The sequence below is a fragment of the Lissotriton helveticus genome, chromosome 11 (assembly GCF_964261635.1).
Source record: "Lissotriton helveticus chromosome 11, aLisHel1.1, whole genome shotgun sequence".
NCBI classification, from domain to species: Eukaryota; Metazoa; Chordata; class Amphibia; order Caudata; family Salamandridae; genus Lissotriton; species Lissotriton helveticus.
The window spans coordinates 435387008-435404066 of NC_136072.1; positions in this window are offsets into that span (position 1 = coordinate 435387008).

Below are 17059 nucleotides of genomic sequence, written 5' to 3' on the forward strand. Positions count from 1 at the left end.
GAGCACAAAAGGGGCAGGTCTCACCAGGACTAGACTTGTAGCAGCCCACGGCGCGAGTATCTTCTATGGGCCAGGATCACAGAAGTCTTCTCCTTCCGCCGCCCTCTCGCGGCCCGCGGGAGTTTTCGCGCCACTCGAGGCCCAACCTCCACCACCGAAGCCTCGGCCTCGCGCTGCTAGGCAGGCCGTCCAGACGCGCAGCCTCCTCCGACGATCAGGATCGCTGGAGACGGGAGAGCCCCTCCCGCCCCGTGGCAGCTAGCGATGGCCTCCAAAATTGAACCGGAGCCGCCGAGGAGTCCCCTTTGCTGATGGGAGCAGATTCAGCCCCATTGATAGCCGATAACAGGATAAATTCAGGATTAATATCGCTAGGATGTGGGAGCCTCACGGAAAGGCGTCCATTCACTAATGCGCCACCTAGCGCCCCCGCATTATACAAATGTTAAGCCGAGATTGGTCACTCACTTCAGTTACAAACTCCTGGCCTTGATCTGATAGAACCCTTTTTGGACTTCCATGATCTAGAAATTGAGAAGTAAACATCAACAAAAACTGAAAGACACGTCTTCAAATAAAAAAATTCAAAACAACAGTTTCAGAAACAAACGTCTATAAGACTATCACAATGGAGATTTATATTTTTATTGAAATATTTGTAGAAGCAAGAAAAATTATAACTCATACATTGTTCAATTTGGCCAATAAAATCGGCAGGACTTGCTTATTTTTTCGTTTTGTCGATATCAGAATGATGAATCAAAACATGACAACAGCACAGTTATCTGTCTGCAAACACATGAAATTCACAAATGCTTATCTCAGGATGCTTTTCAATCATGAAATGTTGGAAGTCAAACCTGATAACTCCATTAAGTTCATTGCAATTTTTGGCTGATAGCATATAGAGAGCAGCCAGTGGATCTGGTATGTCGAGTGGTTGACCACCATCTGGTATAGTGCATTGGCAGGAATAAACAACTTGTGGTGACCAGTACGTCCCGTGGATGAGATATCTGTATAATGAAATAGAACAGGGGACAAATCAAATTTAACGTTATTAAAAAACTTGGAGAGCGTGCTAAAATACAACATTGGCCAATCGATTACATGTGCATGGGCAGTACGATTAAGTGATTTCCCCAGAAACATCGCCTACCAAGGCAAGATATTGGAGGTGTCAGAGCTGGAAATCGTACTAAAATACACTACTGCCGAAAACATTACTTTTGCAATGCATGCGGCACGTGACGCACTACTTACACGAGAAAAACTACATTGCATTAAGTTGAACAGCACGTAGCACACTGCTGCGGGAACGGCCACGTGGCGCTTGGCAAATGAAAGAAACGTGGCAGGATTAAGTGATTTGCACAGAACAAAGGATAGCAAATCAGGTTTAACGTTATTAAAAAACATGGAGAGTGTGCTAAAATACAACATTGGCAATCTATTACATGTGCAGTGTATGGGAAGGAAGTAGCACGTGGCGCAGTACTTTCAAAAATTAAAGACGGCAGGATTAAGTGATTTGCCCAGAAACATCGCCTACTAAGGCAAAATATTTGAGGTATATGAGCTGGAAAACGTGCTAAAAAAAAAACAATTGCCGAAAACATTAATTTTGTAATGCATGGAGCATGTGACGCACTACTTACACGAGAAAAAGTACATCGCATTAAGTTGAACAGAACGTAGCACACTGCTGCGGGAACGGCCACGTGGCACTTGGCAAATTAAAGAAACGTGGCAGGATTAAGTGATTTGCACAGAACAAAGGATAGCAAATCAAGTTTAACGTTATTAAAAAACATGGAGAGCGTGCTAAAAAACAACATTGGCAAATCGATTACATGTGCAGTGCATGGGGAGAAAGTAGCACGTGGTGCAGTACTTTCAAAAATTAAAGGCGGCAGGATTAAGTGATTTGCCCAAAAACATCGCCTACCAAGGCATGATATTGGAGGTGTAAGAGCTAGAAATCGTGCTAAAATACACTATTGCCGAAAACATTCTTACCAAATTAAAGAAAGGCGGCAGGATTAAGTCATTTGCCCAGAAACAAAAGTTACAAAGTCAACTTTAACAATCTAAAAAAAACAGGAAACCGTGCTTAAAAACAACATTGTCAAATCGAAGAAAAATGTGCATTTACGTGGTATTTAAAGATTGTTAAGATTAATTAATTTAATTACTCTTAAAAAAAATGCTCACCTACGAAGAAGTGGTTACGAACACTATCAATGGCTGTGACTGTGGAATAGGAAAAGTTCAAGAAGGTAGGTAGGTTATAAATGCTTTGCAGAAGGATGATTGGTTGAGCATGATGTCACTGGGTTTGAGAGCTGTGATTGGGCATGTTGTAATTGAGCATGCGCAAATAAAATTAAATACGTTAGGGGTACATAGCCAGACGGTGGGACGTATTGTGCGCATGCGTAACATTAACACCCATGCGCTACCACAAACATGCATGCGCACAGTGAAGGCAACTCCTAGAGGGTACATACACAGATGGAGTTCGGACAGGGTTGGATTGTGATTAAAAATCGGCCTGGGCACGATAAAAAAAATTGGCCCACATTTGCATATTGCCTTTGCAAAACACTGCTCCGGCGAAGTTTAAAAAAAAAAAAAAGGGGGGGGTTAAGAAAAATGCACGAATTAGCTTGCACTGGTGAAACTCACCTGTATACAAGTGCGGCTGCTATTGGTCAGGCTCTGTGCCCCCGCTTAATAAGCATATGTTAATGGGCCGGCCCCAGCAAGAGAAAGGGAATGACACCTCTGCCCATTGACAAAAGAGAAGTATTTGAGTTTCATCTGCGTGTATCGTCATCTTACCATAAGCGCACCCTTCCGATCATGCGCTGAATGCTAATTGTCTGTCAAGTGGTTGTCAACATTCGAAACTAGAAACTGTTGGCAGCCATTTTATGCCTAGGTACAATGGAGGCTGACGAAGCGTGGGAAATGTGTTTTTCAAACTTTTTTTTGGTAAAATCGCGTGGTGCGCGTATGATCGGCGCATTCTAGCGATATTAACAACAACAAAAAAGACGTGGGCTTCCGCGCGTCTTGGGTAATTTACATTCTTTCAACTGTTTAGAGGAGATGCAGCAGTGCTGGATGCAGGATGCACCATTGAGTAAGAAAAGGTAACAATAACACTATTTACATGCTAAGTGTATTTCCTTTCATAGGCTAACATTGACTGGTTCCACTTGCAAATTCCTCTAAGTGTGGAGTTTTGGAACTTTAAAATATTCACCTAAAATCATCCGAACAACGAATTCCCATTTACTCACCTGTTATCAGGAGAGAAACCAGTCCTGCATCTTTTAGCCCAGCACTGACCCTGAAAAGTAGTTCTAAGTATACTTCCAAGTAACTCGTATTTTCTTCCATAGGAATCCCCTTCCTATAAAAGTAAAAAAAGAATATATTTAGATTTGCGGACCAGGGTCTAGGGGATGGTGTCCAGGGCCCCAAAACGTAAAAGGAAGGGGGGCCACACAATGTAATGTAATTTAAAAAATAAAATATCTAAAAAATAAATAGTTGAAAAAAAATAGTAAATCAGTATAAAAAATAAATAAATATAAGAATAAATATATTTAACATTTTTCATTTACAAAACCTTTAAAATTCACTAAACAAACATAGGTTTCAGACATGTTATAGTTGGGAATTATCATTTAAAAAACCTTTCAAAATCACTGACAAAAACCATAGGTTTCGGACATGTTATAGTTAGGAATTAGCATTTAAAAAACCTCAGAAATTCACTGAAAAAACCACAGGTTTCAGGGGTCTTATAGTTAGTTGGACATTTCACTTGTACAAAACCATTGAAATTCCCCCGGTATAGTTAGTTGTACTAACTATAACTCACGCGCCCGCAATCCACTGCTGATGATGTCACATATCACATCATTCATGACATGGTCAGTGACATCACTGATGACATCTCAAATGACATCACTGATGAGATAATTCACATGACAATCTGATACATTTTATCATTCACTAGTATAACTTTTTAGCACTCATTATAAAATATGAAGTACCATACTTTAAAGCATTGACACACTAATACAAGTTTCTAAAAAGCCACTTAGTGATTCATAGATCTATACATACATCTAAACACTTACCTATAGATTCACTCATACATGGTAACAAAGATCAATACAACACTAATAAATATAGTTATACCTACATCAATATTACACACCAGCTTACATGATATCCAGTTATGCTACTCACTTATGCAAACAATTGATCATACTTATATTTACTAAGGTACACACTTACACAAAGACCACTTTATTTATTTATTTGTAGATAGTAACTCATACTTAGTGTGTTTTTAAAAATCACTATTACAAGTATACAGTTATCCATACGACACTCATACAATCACTGAGTCTTAGGTATACCTATTTATATACAACAACTGTCACATACACTGCCTTTTCTATTTCTAGTTTGTTGGACATGCATTATTGAGAAATATATTTAGTCATTTAAATGTATTTACTCATCATCACACCCATAAAGAGATTCACTCACTCAAACAACTGTTTCCACATACAGTCTTAACCTCATATACCTACTAAATCAATTATTTTCACATCTTTGGACAGTCACACACCTCCCACCCAACCACACACACATTCATTCACTATTACATACAAATACTCACTTAACTAATTAATAACTAATATACACTGCCACATAGCTAGTAACCAACGTATGTAGAACTTTACACATCAAGGGATAGAGTGATACAGTTATTCACACATTTTAATCAGTATCTCATATATTTAGTGAGACACTTTAAATTAATCACTTAGATAGTCATTCACTCTGCTACTAAATTCTCAATTCAGACACTTATACATCAATTCAGACTTCAAGGCAGATTGCTATATATATATATATAATACATATTTGAAAATCGAACCAAACCACATTCACCGGATGATGTCATCAGTGATGTCATTTGAGATGTCATCAGTGATGTCACTGACCATGTCATGAATGATGTAATATGTGATATCATCAGCAGTGGATTGCGGGCGCGTTAGTTATAGTTAGTACGGGGGAATTTCAATGATTTTGTACGAGTGAAATGTCCAACTAACTAGAACACCCCATAAACCTGTGTTTTTCCCAGTGAATATATATATATGGATCCCCCGCAGTCCCATAAAAGATTGGGAAGCAACAGGGAGGTATACAGACCTGGAAACTGAACACCAGCACGTTCCAGGAAAGCCAGTGATGACCTCACCGACCTACGCGCAGAGAGCCGACTTCTGGACAAAAATGAAGTACTGCAGGAAACAGCATGCCGAGATAACCAAGCACGGAGGGGACTGGCAATGCTGAATGAAATTCTCTCTGCAGATCGATAATGGAACTCTGCTGAACCAAGGCAAAACACCCTCTCCTTGCAGCAAAGACTACAAATACAAGTGGGACTCCAGGTACCATAATGCCCAGCAAACCGCCGTAGGCGTCCACCAGAGGCGTGGCATAAATGGGAATCACATCACCTGGAACCCATTCTCAAACTTGCATGGACTGAGGCAACACCTCTGAAGAAGTTTTTAGCCAAAACGAAACGCGTCAGGTGCCTCATGCTGTAGAATAAAATGCTGCCTGCAATCTGCATACCGTGTGCGTCTCCATATCTCTTCGAACCGGGAGAGAATTCTGTTTGATATATATATTACCTACTGGCGGTCGCCAGTAGGTATATATAGTTAGGATTTTTTCTCTATGGGTTTTTTGAAAATTCTATGTCTAATAACTTTGGCGTTTGTGGACGGAATTGGCACATTTTGTTTCTGAGCTGCCCTTGAAAATTTGGGGGGGGTTCGTCCAGTGGGGGCCGAGAAAAAAGGGGGGTCCCAAAACGTGTTTTTAACATTGAGTTTTCCATAGGGCGGTTGGCCTCACTTTTAGCCCGAACGGCTGAATGGATTTGCACGAAACTTGGCAAAATTGTAGGGACTGGTAGCCCGATGTGCCTTTTGTAGGTCTCAATATATGTGCTCCAGTGGATTTTGAGAAATTAACGTTTAAAAAAAGATATATATCTGTAACAGCGGACCGGGCAGCGCTCTGGTTCGCGGACTTTTCGCGCAACGGAGCTTTGTGAAGCGAAGCTGATTGGTTCTCCGGCGTCTGTCAACATTCCAAACAGTCCGTAGCGGCCGCCATCTTGTCTCTCGGTAGGATCGAGAGACAAGAGGAGGCCAAAGCGAAGGGGCAAATGACCATAATGGGGCATAGTACATTGTCGCTCACCCCCTAGGTTTGATGTGGAGGTTTTAAAAGGGCCCCGCGGGGCAAAAAAAAATAAAAATAATAATAATCGAACAGCTGAATGGATTTGCACGAAACTTGGCAAAATTGTAGGGACTGGTAGCCCGATGTGCCTTTGCTAGATCTCAATATATGTGCTCCAGTGGATTTTGAGAAATTAACGTTCAAAAAAAGGTATATATCTGTAACAGCGCACCGCTTCGCGTACTTTTCGCGTTACGGAGCTTTGCGAAGCGAAGCTGATTGGCTCTCCGGTGTCTGTAAACATTCCAAACAGTCCGTAGCGGCCGCCATCTTGTCTCTCGGTAGGATCGAACAGCTGAATGGATTTGCACGAAACTTGGCAAAATTGTAGGGACTGGTAGCCCGATGTGCCTTTGCTAGGTCTCAATATATGTGCTTCAGTGCATTTTGAGAAATTAACGTTCAGAAACAAGATATATATCTGTAACAGCGCTCCGCTTCGCGGAGATAAAATTATATGTGTATTACCTAGCTGTTGCTAACACCAGTTAGCGACGGCTAGTAGAAGATAGCGACCATCTTGGGCCCCACTTTGCATGTGAGTGATATTTATCACTAATGACATGCAAAGTGGGCATGCCAAGATGTTAGCGACTGGAAACAGTCGCTAACATCGCTATCTCCTATTATCAACTTTTGGAAATATTCGAGATAAGGGCGAATATCTCTAAAAGCTACCACCTGCCCTGAGCAGTTCTTAGCCATGTTATCCAATGGGAGGTGGATAACATGGCTAAGAGCATTAGCTCGGTAATGCATGAATATCGCTGAGTTTTCAGCGATATTAATGCATTGCGGTCGTTTTTTATCGTATTTCCGATAAACCTTGATAATAGCAAGGTTTATCTGCGATAATTTCTGACGGTAAAAAAATCGTTGCTAAGCATCGTTAGGGATAAATATCGCTTAACTTTGGTAATATGCCCCAACGTCTGTTAACGTTCGATTCGAAGGAAATCAGGAAGTGTTGAAAAACATTGTCTGCGCCATCTTGTCTTTTTTCAAATGCCACACTTTTGTCGTGCACGGCAGCCATTTTAGATGCCTTGACCAGACCCACTCTGTGCACGCTGTCGATCCTTAGCATGGCTCCCCACCCTCGCAAACATCTCCCCCAGGCAGTGGTCACCCCCGCTCTCTGTCTTATGCATGGGTAATAAACCTCCCCCATCTGCGCTGCTGTTCCCTGAGAATCACACCCTGTGCCCGCCCGACACCTCCCTTTCGCCCTATTCACTACCGCACCCTCTGACACTCCTTTTCCTCTGTGTCCGATTGTCCAGGCTGGTCCTAGGGTATCAGCTAGCCCTGCAGATGTAGTTTATGGCCACAGCTGTAAAGAATCACCCCTCTTCAAAGGAGTTATAGTAGATCAAGGCCCACACTCGATGAGATTCGTCACAGCAGAAGCGTTGCTATTATCTGAAAACCATCCTGTATTGTGATTGGGGAGGGGACCGAGCCTGAAGCGGAAGATTCCAGGGATGACTGTTTGTACATCAAAGTTTTTACAATTATGTGTCACATTAAAAATATATAGCACTCCGACAAAGTAGTAAGATTATAAAACTTTAATAATTTATAAATATATACAAGAAAACAAAAATAGTAATAACATATAAACATTTTTAGGGAAAAACAACGAAGTAGCGGTCGGCTGTGCGAATAGTCCCAACGCAGCACAACGTCCAGATTTCCGGCGTGGGGCGTCGCGGGGGGTGGGTCATCAGTAGCAAACTGTTGTGCGAATAGTTCCAAGGCAGCAGAACGCGTTGAAATCTAGATGACACGAAAGTGATGTCTAGTAAGTTGCCACCCAGCAAATAACGGCATGGGGCGTCGCGGGGGGTGGGTCATCAGTAGCAAACTGTTGCGCGAATAGTTCCAAGGCAGCAGAACAATGGCACCAAGGTGATGTCCAGTAAGTTGCCGCACTGGTTTTGGTATCCTACAATGCTGCTCCGAATAACGGCGTGGAGCGCCCCGGGGGAGGCGGCGTGAACGGGCCTCTCCAGGTGGAGTGTCATCTGTTGTAGTGGGGCGCCCCTTTACCGTTTCAGTTGCCATTCCGTCCGTTTTTGGTCCACTGTGTCAAAAGCCGCAATTCAGCTGAGTTGCGCCCACTCTTGCGGTGCAGCGATAGGCGGCTGTCACAGGACTCTCAAAATGGCGGCAGGCTGTTTCCTTTTTGGGCCTGGTCCACTGAAATGGCCCTGGGACACCTTGGAAATCGGACGCTTGTCTGCTAGGTCTTGGACCTCATTCTCGAAAGCGTCCCCTCCGCCTTGAGAATTCATCAAAAGTTTTGGGGGCTCCGACTCCTGCAGGCTTCTGGTGGGGAGCGGCTGCCATGATTGCTCGCGGAATGACCACGACTGAGCTACGAGATGGTGGTGCTTTCATGCTGACGCCAGCTTCAGTCTGAAACATCCAGAAACAAGGTGGGGCTTTCATCGTTTGGGGAAAAAAAAAAGTTTTCATCCTATGAAAAGTGTTGTTTTTAGGTCACATGATCAAGCCTTCCATCATTAGGAAACCAAAAGTAAAATGAACCAATGAAAAGTTTTATAAACAAGTCACATGACCTGTTATGCGGCATAGGGTGTAAAATTAGGAGAAAATACGTTGGCACGTGAGGCGGCGTCAGTAGCGGACCGATGTGCGAATAGGCCGAAGGCAACACAACGCGCCAAGATCTGGATGGCACCGAGGTGGTGTCCAGCAAGTTGCAGCACTGGTGTGGCCATCCTACAATGCTGAAAGTCGGCGTGGGGCGCCCCGTTGGCCTGTGAGTTTGCGTCAGTAGCGGACCGATGTGCGAATAGGCCGAAGGCAGCACAACGCGCCAAGATCCGGATGGCACCGAGGTGGTGTCTAGTAAGTTGTCGCACTGGTGTGGCCATCCAACAATGCTGAAAGTCGGCGTGGGGCGCCCTGTTGGCCTGTGAGTTTGCGTCAGTAGCGGACCGATGTGCGAATAGGCCGAAGGCAGCACAACGCGCCAAGATCCGGATGGCACCGAGGTGGTGTCTAGTAAGTTGCCGCACTGGTGTGGCCATCCTACAATGCTGAAAGTCGGCGTGGGGCGCCCCGTTGGCCTGTGAGTTTGCGTCAGTAGCGGACCGATGTGCGAATAGGTCGAAGGCAGCACAACGCGCCAAGATCCGGATGACACCGAGGTGGTGTCTAGTAAGTTGTCGCACTTCTGTGGCCATCCTACAATGTTGAAAGTCGGCGTGGGGCGCCCCGTTGGCCTGTGAGATGGCGTCAGTAGCGGACCGATGTGCGAATGGGGCCAAAGGCAGCGCAACAATATTTTCTGATTTGAAGACACCACAAGGCGCTGAGATGCCAAGATCCGGATGGCACCGAGGTGGTGTCTAGCAAGTTGTGGCACTGGTGTGGCCATCGTACAATGGTAAAAGTCGGCGTGGGGCGCCCTGTTGGCCTGTGAGATGGTGTCAGTAGCGGACTGATGTGTGAATGGGGCCAAAGGCAGCGCAACAATATTTTCTACTATATTTTCGGAGTAGAAGACACCACAAGGCGCTGAGATGCCAAGATCCGGATGGCACCGAGGTGATGTGTAAGTTGCGGACGGATGTGCGAATGGGGCCAAAGGCAGCTCAACAATATTTTCTGAAGAGAATACACCACAAGGCGCTGAGATGCCAAGATCCGGATGGCACCGAGGTGATGTCTAAGTTGCGGACCGATGTGCGAATGGGGCCAAAGGTAGCGTAACAAGATTTTCTGTATGGAAGATACCACTAGGCGTTGAGATGCCAAGATTCGGATGGCACCGAGGTGATGTCTAGGAAGTTGTGCCACTGGTGTGGCCATCGTACAATGGTAAAAGTCGGCGTGGGGCGCCCTATTGGCCTGTGAGATGGTGTCAGTAGCGGACTGATGTGCGAATGGGGCCAAAGGCAGCGCAACAATATTTTCTGACTGACACCACAAGGCGCTGAGATGCCAAGATCCGGATGGCATCGAGGTGATGTCTAAGTTGCGGACTGATGTGCGAATGGGGCCAAAGGCAGCGTAACAATATTTTCTGTATGGAAGATACCACTAGGCGTTGAGATGCCAAGATTCGGATGGCACCGAGGTGATGTCTAGCAAGTTGGTGTGGTCATCCTACAATGCTGAAACTCGGCGTGGGTCACCCCATTAGCCTGTGAGATGGCGTCAGTAGCGGACCGATGTGCGAATAGGCCGAAGGCAGCACAACGCGCCAAGATCCGGATGTCACCGTGGTGGTTTCATAGTTGAGAGGCACTTCATCTGCAGTGGGGCGCCGAGATCCGGATGGCACCGAGGTGATGTCTAGCAAGTTGCTGTACTTGTGTGGTCATCCTACAATGCTGAAACTCGGCGTGGGTCGCCCCATTAGCCTGTGAGATAGCTGTTCTTTGGATTTGGGCCTGGTCCACTAAAATGGCCCTGGGACACCTAAGAACTCGAACGCTCGATTTTTTTTTCCTTTCCTGTACATGCAAAAAAAGGTAAATGCCCGGTATGTTACACGCTTCATCTGCCACGATGAACTCTCCAGAGGAACCGAAAAAATATATAGTTGTGGTAACTATACCATGCATCGTCATATGGAGAGGTGGCACCAATTAATTATAGTGCTGCATAAAAGAGAGATTTGGAGGAGAACCCCTGACCTGCTAGTACATTCATCAAAGAAGTGGCACTGAGAGCTTCAGAGGCAAGGGAAACGGTCCCAAATATTTAGAAGAACTTTGGAAAGATTAAAATGACATGTTTAGATTGTGGTAAATTAATTTCATGTGGGCAGATGAGTGTTACTCTAATAAATACAGCATATGAACATCATCATAGTCGATGGTTGGTAGAGACATTTTGACTATATCCTGGACCTGCCCGTCCTCGCCCAAAATGGCGCCGGAATAAATGGGACTCGTAACTCCTTGTTGTGTACTGGTTGCAGAACCTTGAAATCACGAGATACGTATGCAGTTTTGAAGCACATGGCGGGCGGGGACGAGAATTGATTGAATATTTCGACATCCCTATTGATATTAAGTTCTGATGTGTTATTGATTACTGTACTGTTGAAAATTCGAATTAACGTCACCCATGGTACTTGCCCGCAAATGTATATCTAGATAATTTTATTGTAACTGGCCCTGTCGTATTTTAATTATAAAATGTACGTCCACCGATTCCGTAACTGTTAGACACCTTAGTTTTTGCAACCTAATGGCCCGCCCGTTACGTTCCTCTACAGTGTAAATGTCTATTCATCATATACGATTACAGTTTGCTCCGTGGCAGGCCCACGTGGTTATAGGCTCGTATTTGTATAATGAAATTTTCACAATAAAGGTTTTTAAAAGAAAACATGGTAGTAGTGTATACATTGGTAAAGTTTTTAATAATAGTCACTGTTTTAGAATCATTAAAAGGCAAGTGAAATAAAGCAGACCAATTACATGAAGGGTAAAAGGTATAATACGAAGGAACGCAGTAAAGATAAATGGTCAAGGGCTGTTGTGTTTTCTATTCCTGCAACATAAAGTGATCGATAAGAATCTCATATTCAGGCGTATCGGCGACTAAGACAGCAGGTCGACCCTCTTTTGCTCAACGGCTCCGTCATGGGACGAAGAAACGCTCTTTTTCTCGAAAAAAGAATATATTTTACTTGCAGGACAGTTGTAAAATTTCCGGGAAAGTACATTAGCCTGGAACATTATAACATATATTTAAGAGAAAATAATGTTCGGAAGTAATTAAAAGCGTAATTTTTAGGTGATATGACCAAGGCTTTCATCATTAGAATAAGAAAAGTAAAATGAACCAATGAAAAGTTTTATTAACAAGTCACATGACTTGTTATGCTTACGTTACGCGCTGCGCGCCCCGGATGACTTCCGGATGAGCTAACGCGGCGCGTCATATGACGCATTACGCGACAACGCAGGTCCAGAATATAGTCAAAATGTCTCCACCAACCAGCGGTCGAAACACAACCCCTTTCAGCAGGCTAAATAGTTCTGTTAAATGACAACAGAAAGGACAGGCAACAAGAACCATCAGTCAAAGAGGGGAGGGCTAGTTCTTCTCTACCGGGTTACATTGGGGCGCTACCGGAACTGATCGAATTGGTAGTCTACAGTGTTTCTGGATGTTTCAGACCGAAGCTGGGGTTAGCATGAGAGCAGCACCATTTCGTAGCTCCGTTGTGGCCATTCCGCAACCAATCATGGCAGCCGCTCTTTATCGTTATTTTGGGCGGGGTGGGTGGCGGAGCCGAGCTGTTTTGCAGCCATCATTGTGTGGAGTTCAGTTCATCTCACTAGTTTTGTATTTGTCATGAGGGGTTGTTCCTAATGTTTCTATTTTAGCGAGGTCAAAAAGAGATCCCATTAGTGGCCTACTGATTTTGCTCGATTCCTTTTCTTTTTTTTTACACGATTTTTCGTTATCTGCAAAGACTAAACAGAGTATTGCGACTCTGTGTTTGTTTGTAAATAGAGAATGAACCAAAGAGAACTAATTCTAAAACAGTAAATACTTGGATAACAATCAATCAAATGGAGAGAGAAGCAGGCACGACGGATTACAACGGGGGCAAAGGCCTGCGTTAACTACCTTTCACTATCTGCAAAGAGAGAGTACTCCTAATAGAAATGAGGGGGGGGGCACCATTCAAAGCAGATCAGTGTGCATAAACACGAAAATGTTTTCACTTACCACGTACTTGACATTCGACAGCTTATGATATTTGCTATTAAAAAACCATTGAAATTCACTGAAAAAACCATAGGTTATAGACCATATATAGTTAGGAATTAGCATTTACAAAACCTTGAAAATTCACTGAAAAAACCATAGGTTATACACCATATATAGTTAGGAATTAGCATTTAAAAAACCTTATTTTACTCACACAAAACCATTGAAATTCCATATATAGTTAGTTGCACTAACTATATATCGCGCACCCGCAATCCACTGCTGATCATGTCACATATTACATCATTCATGACATGGTCAGTGACATCACTGATGACATCACTGATGACATCTCAAATGACATCACTGATGAGATCACTGATGACATCTCATTTGACATCAATGACCACATCACTGATGATATCATTCATGTGACAATACAATGCATCTCCTCACGTTTTAATATAACCTCTGTTTCACCCAGTGTTAAATACAGAGTATAATTTTTGAAACCATTGACACACCAATACTAGTTACTACATACGTACTCACTGATTCCTACGTCTACACACACATTCACTCATTCACCCATACAATCATTCATACATACAATCACTCATCTTTACAACACTATCATATGCACTCATACACCTATACAGACACTTACACTCTGCCACTCATCCATGGAGTTACTCACACACCTAGTCAGTCCTGTAAAGAATCAATCACACTTCCATTTTCTTGTCTATACAGTTAAACATAGAGCACCTTACATTTTCAAACATATACTAACACATACTTACTTTCTTATACAATCATTGATACAAGTACACATTGATCTGCACAGAGTCACACACCTCCCAGCCAGCCACACACATACTCAGTCTCCTATACAAATACTTGGACAATCAATCAATAACCCATATAGTTAATCATATAGCTACTGATCAACACATGCAGCAGTTTACAGAACAACAGACATAATGATGCACAAATTAAGACAGTTTACTCACTAACCCATGCACTCAGTGAGACACATTTAATCACTCACTCATACATTCAGTCATGCACCTACTAAATCCTTCGTCCAGACACTTATACATCTACTCATTCTTCAATATGTAAAACATATTTAAACTTTACAGAAACACACAGTCACTGGATGATGTCATCAGTGATCTCATCAGTGATGTCATTTGAGATGTCATCAGTGATGTCATCAGTGATGTCATTTGAGATGTCATCAGTGATGTCATTTGAGATGTCATCAGTGATGTCATCAGTGATGTCACTGACCATGTCATGAATGATGTAATATGTGACATGATCAGCAGTGGATTGCGGGTGCGCGATATATAGTTAGTGCAACTAACTATATATGGAATTTCAATGGTTTTGTGTGAGTAAAATAAGGTTTTTTAAATGCTAATTCCTAACTATATATGGTGTATAACCTATGGTTTTTTCAGTGAATATATATATATATATATATATATATATATATATATATATATTGGTTTCGCATTTGTCTCAACTTGAAATGGCAAAGTCGAGTTAGCTGTTTAAGTTTAAAACTGCTCTACCAGTCTGCAGTGCCATGCTAGGAGACCTGTTTTACCTGGTCACACTTGGGGAGGCACAACAGGTGCTGTAGTCCTCGAGGGACACTTTGGCACCCCTGGTACCATAAAGTAGGGACTTGGGAGTAAGTTAACTTATGCCAATTGGATATAAGCCAATCAAACATATACTTTTGAGGGTCAGAGTACTGGCACGGAGGTCCAATTAGCTGACCTCAGTGCACTGTTAGTCGAGCAACCAACAGTGTCAGTCCAAAACTTTGGCGGTGACCATGCAAAACTAGGCATTTCCTTACACTGACGTAGGCTTGTTATGGAGAAATAGTGGGCAGAGAGGCAATATATTGGAGTAGAGGGAAGGCTACAAGTCTGCAGAAAGGAGTCTGTTACAGGACCACAATGGGATTAGGGGGTTGAAAGAGTCAGAATTGTTCACAAGAGGACTGTTTTGTAAGACAGTTGTTGGATGCTGGTCAAGGAGAAAGCATAATGGATACCTCCATTATTCTCTGCTGAATCTTGACCCCGACCCACAAAAAAAGAATCTGAGAAGTTTGAGGAAGACCCTGGGGTACTGGTTAGAAGGGAATAAAACCAAGAGACGGGGTAACAGCACATATGAGTTCAGGACATGCAAAATACATTGGTCATTCACAGCTATCAGTGGCACATGATTAACTGAAAGCTCAAATAACTGATCTGGCCATTATTTGAAACATTCATAGACGTTACTGGAGTTCACAGAATATACTGTGTTCAATCTTTTTTCCCTTTACCAAAATTACATTTACCTTCAAAAACAGAGCATCACAATGTGTTTCAGGTATTTTCCCCTATTAAGCTGGCCGCTTTAAGGATAGTTGTAAGAGGGAGTTTGTCTGGAATGAGAAAAGTAGTAGCAACATTATGCTGTGGTTACGTTACTTTTAGTATGTAGGTATGGGTTGGAAATTAACTAAAAAAGAATTAACCAATACTTTTTTTTAGTTGACCCATAATGATTTCTACATATAATTGGCTTTAGAATTCAAGTCAAATTAACATAAAGTTCTTGGATTGCTAAACTTTACATTGATGGAAATACCTTTAACTGCAACCTTTCTTTTGCAATATAGCAGTAAATAGCATAATTAATATTGCTTCGGGTCATTCTAAAAGAAAGACTGAAAATATTCCTTATGAATTACTTCCAAACAGGAGGCAATGTAGTGAAGACCTCATTTTTAAAGAAGAAAGCTATAAACAATAAAGATTCAGCTGATATCCTCAGAAAATATTGAAAAAAGCTTTAACTCAAGTTTCAAATATCGTAATTACATTTTGAAAGGTTAAAATGAACAAACTAAAGAGCGACAATCCGATTTATAATGCATTACTGGACACAGACTAGACAAATTTTTATAATCTTGTATAAATATTGAAAGGTGGTCCATACCTTAATAAATTGATATCTAGCTTTCCTAAAATAACATTCAGAAAAAGGTAAAACTTGAAAGTCAGTTACCTTAATAAATCAGCTACAGAAAACATACTGTGAAATATTTGTTGTTCTATAAATGTTGACTATGTAATGTCAGCCAGTAAACATCTGATGGTACGTGTAAATTTAGCAGTTACAGTTGCGCCAAAGAATCATATGTGACTAAAACATTAATCAACTGTAAACCAAAATGTATTTATTTGATCACTTGTGTTTGTGCAAAAAATAGTATGCTGGATTCACCCTAGCAATGTCGAAGGATGGGTGAAGTGAACGCATTAGGACTGTTAGAAAAAGGTGATTTCTAATATCCACTAGTCGTTCAAATACAAGACACATTTGATCAGGCTATTAAAAAAATATTACATTCATTGGTCTTGACTGTATCCCAAAGAACAAGAAAGGGGAGACTGTGAGGCAAGATTGAGGAAAGGGCATCATATTGGTATCTTGATCTTCATACAGTAATGAAAGGCTTTAATGTGAATAGTGAACTTTAATCATTCATATAAAATAGTGAGATCTCATTTAACCAATGATTCTACTAAGGAAATACCGAAATATGATCAATGTTCACTAGTGGATATGGGCTTATAGCCTCTGAGCGTTCTTTTTCTAATGTTCCTACTTAAAAATCTAATAGGCACCAATATGGGGTGTTTACTTCTATATATTAATGCAGCCCCTCTTTGCTTGTGGCCTCGCCAAATTTCTAGGTTGGGCATGGCGAGTTAGATCCCGCAGGCTCCTGTATCTTGTATAAATATCTATTTTACTCTGGTTTTATGTGTATTTCCTATGTCATTCTTACTTGAACTGTATGTTTTTAACTATGCACTGAACCCTTTACTGTTTTTATTGATTTGTAATGCTTTTTAAGATATACGAATTATATCTAAATAAAGCTTGTTTACTACTACTACTA